General features: G+C 40.3%; 1 non-coding gene across 1 annotated transcript; it reads left to right on the top strand.

Annotated features, from left to right (window-relative positions):
* Nucleotides 1-530: 530 nt before the first annotated feature.
* Nucleotides 531-634, top strand: LOC148565565 (small nucleolar RNA R71). Its single transcript, XR_015885329.1, has one exon. It is a non-coding gene; the product is annotated as a small nucleolar RNA R71 (small nucleolar RNA).
* Nucleotides 635-4,248: the final 3,614 nt, after the last annotated feature.

Raw genomic sequence — 4,248 nt, 5'->3', positions numbered from 1 at the left:
ATGATCTTTGGTTGGAGTTTTGGTATGTGGAATTGTTATGTTGGTTGTGGTTGTAAGGTTTGTGGTTTTGTGGTTGGGTTTGTTGGTTTCCCCACCCAAAGTTTGGGTGGTTTCTCCAGCCTGGGTTGTAAGTATTGGAATGTGGATCATATGATTGCCTTTGTTGGTTTCCCACATAATTGGCCTCTTCCCAATCACTTCCTTCAATGCCTACTTCCTCTTGATCTTGTGTGTGGATTGCAGCCACTTGCTTTGTTTCTAATTGCCTGGTAAGTTCTGCTAGTTGCTTGGCAAACACCTTGTTTTGGGCTAGAATTGTATCAACCTGGTTCAGTTCCATGACTCCCTTAGTGTTGTGCCTTTCTGATGCATAGTAGTACTCATTCTCAGCCACTGTCTCAATCACTTCAATGGCTTCTTCCACAGTCTTTTTCCTGTTCAATGAACCTCCTGATGAATGGTCTACAGCCTTCCTTGATTCATAAGAGAGCCCATCATAGAAGATGTGCAGTTGCACCCAATCATGGAACATGTTTGGTGGGCATTTCCTTGTCAAGTCCTTGAATCTCTCCCATGCCTCGTAGAGAGTTTCACCATCTTGTTGTCTAAAAGTCTGGACCTCAGATCGAAGCCTATTGACCTTTTGTGGAGGGTAGAAACGTGCCAGAAACTTGCTTTCCACCTCATCCCATGTTGTTAGACTCCCCCTTGGGAATGATTCCAGCCACTTAGCTGCTTTGTCCCTAAGTGAAAATGGGAACAAGAGCAGTTTATAGGCATCTTCCTGGACTCCATTGGACTTCACAGTGTCACAAATTCTCAAGAATTTTGTGAGATGTTGGTTTGGGTCTTCATTAGCACTTCCTCCAAAGGAACAATGATTTTCCACCAATGATATTAGCTGTGGCTTGAGCTCAAAATTGTTGGCCTGAATGGGTGGTTTCTGGATGCTACTACCACAATTCCCTGAGGTTGGGTTTATGTATGAACTCAAAACCCTCCTCTCAGGGATGGCATTGTTTCCATCAGCTCTCTCATGGTTGTGAACTTCTCTATCCATGTTGAGATCTAAAGCTTCCTCAAAATTGTCCTCAGATTCTCCTTCAGATTCCTCTTCTCCCACTACTCTCTTCCCTCTTGCTTCCCTTCTAAGTCTATGAAGGGTCCTCTCTGGTTCGGTATACGGAGGAGTTGATGTCTCTCCTCTCCTACCTGTCATACAAGAACACAGCTCAAACACAAACAAGTGAAATACTCTTGGTTAATGAAAGAGTATGGTTAGATCAATTGAGGAATTAAATCAAACAGTTAGTGAGTCAGTGAGTTAGTTGCATGAATCTAAAGGCGTAAAGAAAGAAAGCATGTAACCAAGTGCAGAAATTAAAATTCAACAAGTATCTAGAACAGAATTAACAAAGCAAGAGAAAATTGCTCAATCTAGTTAGCTTCCAATTTGAGAATTGTCAATCGAAAACCAATCCCCGGCAACGGCGCCATAAACTTGATGCGCATAAACGTGTTATGCTACGATTTAGGAAATTGCACGATCGGCAAAATTCCTTCCGGCAAGTGCACCGGTTATCATCGTCAAGTAAAAACTCACAATAGAGTGAGGTCGAATCCCACAAGGATTGGTTGAGTGAGCAATTCGGATTAGAAGTGTGTTCTAGTTGAGCGGAATCAATATTTGAGATGAGAATTGCGGAATGTAAAATTGGCGGGAAAAGTAAATGACAAGAAAATTAAATGGCTGAATCTTAAATTGCATGAATTCAAGAGCAGAATGTAAATTGCTGAAATTAAAAGGGAATGGGGATGATTGCAAGAATTGAATTGCAGAATGTAAAGAGAAAGTGGAAATCAGAAATGGGGAATTCATTGGGTTTAGGAGATATTGAAATCTCCGAATCAAAACATGTAAATCTCTTCCTCAACCAATGCATTCATTGAATTTTGCTTGGCAATCTTATATGATTGGATCCCAATTCCTTGGCTCACCAATGCTCTCTAAAAACAAACAAATTCCCAATCCCTTGGTTTAAATGTTCATAAGAAGAGATGATGCTTGGTCACTGATTATACCACACAATTTCATGAACCACAATTTGGTAGGATTACATGTCACAATATCCATCCAAACCCCAATCCAATCCACTGTGAGAAAGCTTCTCTAGCATGAATCCTCCATTCCTTTCCCAAGGCTCCGAAGGATTCCAAGTATGAGTAGCTTCTTTCCCAAGACAACTACTCAATGGAATTAGATCGAGAAGCTTTCTAACAAAATTCAAGAGAAAAGATTGAAGAAGAAGATAAACTATTATTGATTCATTGAATTACAATAGAGCTCCCTAACCCAATGAAAGGGGGTTTAGTGAATCATAGCTCTGAATTCAATTACAAAGAAAAGGAAAACTGGCTAAAAGTGAAAGTAAAAGTCCTTTCTAACTTCAATTCTATCCTATTTATACACTTTCTATATTGAGCTTCAGTTGTGCTTCTTGGGCTTTGAGGCCTCTCCTTGCTTTCCTTTTGCCTTGGGTTTATGATCCATAATGTTGATGAGGTTGTTGATCCAAATTCTGTACATTTCATTGAGCCAATTTAGTGATAATCAAATAATGACACATGACTCAATAAATTGAGATTTCAAACTCATCAATCCTTCAGGCCCAATCCCATAAACCATGATATTCAATTGGGTTTCATACCAAAGTGAGTTTAAGTTAATATTTGTGCTCAAAGACTAACTTAAACCACAATATTTTTGGCCCAGAAACCTTTTCCAAGAGTGGCGTTTAAGTTGCAGTTTAAGCTTAAACTGCAGCTTAAACGCCAGACACTTCCAGTGAGGCCTTTTGTAGAAGCACGTTTAAGCTTCAGTTTAAGGTTAAACTGAAGCTTAAACGTGGAAATGGAAGAATGGTAGCCCTGGAGAGTAATGTAGTCGAACACGTTTAACCTCCAGTTTAAGGTTAAACTGGAGGTTAAACGTGGAAAAGGAATGAGGCATCCTGGAGGTCGAACACGTTTAACCTCCAGTTTGAGGTCAAACTGGAGGTTAAACGTGGAAAAGGGTGGAAGCTTACTGGAGGTCGAACACGTTTAACCTCCAGTTTGAGGTCAAACTGGAGGTTAAACGTGGAAGCTTGGAATGGTGGCCCTGGAGGTGTCGAACACGTTTAACCTCCAGTTTGGGGTCAAACTGGAGGTTAAACGTGGAGGTGGAGAGAGCAACCCTGGAGTGAAAGAAAACGTCGAACACGTTTAAGCTCCAGTTTGAGTCAAACTGGAGCTTAAACGTGGAATGGCCCCTGGTACTCTTCCTGGTTCTGGCGTTTAACCTCCAGTTTGAGGTCAAACTGGAGGTTAAACGTGGAACTCCTCCCTGGTGTCATACTCATTCTGGCGTTTAACCTCCAGTTTGACTCAAACTGGAGGTTAAACGTGGAATGCTCCTTAAGTGAGGCCTATCATTCTGGCGTTTAACCTCCAGTTTGAGGTCAAACTGGAGGTTAAACTTCAATCCCAGCATTTCTTATTCTTCATGATTTTGGCGTTTAAGCTCCAGTTTAAGCTTAAACTGGAACTTAAACTCCACATGTGATATTCAAGCTTCCTTTATTGATTTTCTTGCTTCCTTGCTTAGCCTCTTCTTCCCTGAAATCATCCAAACAATTGCATCAAAGTCTTGCAAAGTTTCATGAGAAATCTTCCATTCATAGCATTCAAATAATATAACTAAAAACTCATGGAATTTGCATAAAAATCTACATGTTGAATGATTTATTGCTTTGTTCTTCATTTAACCATTTTTGGTTACTTTAAGCTCAAGAAAATGCATAAAACAACTAAAACTAACAGAAAATTGCTAGTGAAACTAGTCCATGATGCCTTGGCATCACTGCACCTACTCCTGACTTCTATGGGAGAAGCATCTCTATCCCTGCCATTGGAGAAAATAATCTTGAGCTTAAGCCTCAATTAGTTTCTCTAATGCAACAGAATTGCAAGTTTCATGGACTTCCATTGGAAGATCCTCATCAGTTCTTAGCTGAATTCTTGCAAATTTGTGACACTGTCAAGACTAATGGGGTTGATCCCGAGGTCTACAAGCTTATGCTTTTTTCCTTTGCTGTAAAAGATAGAGCTAGGACATGGTTGGACTCACAACCTAAAGAAAGCCTAAACTCTTGGGAAAAGCTAGTTAATGCCTTCTTGGCAAAGTTCTTTCCACCTCAAAAATTGAGC

The sequence above is a fragment of the Arachis ipaensis genome, chromosome B5 (assembly GCF_059453495.1).
Source record: "Arachis ipaensis isolate K30076 ecotype BB chromosome B5, ASM5945349v1, whole genome shotgun sequence".
Taxonomy (NCBI): Eukaryota; Viridiplantae; Streptophyta; class Magnoliopsida; order Fabales; family Fabaceae; genus Arachis; species Arachis ipaensis.
The sequence above is the reverse complement of the archived record's forward strand: the minus strand, read 5'-3'. Positions and strand labels throughout refer to the sequence as shown.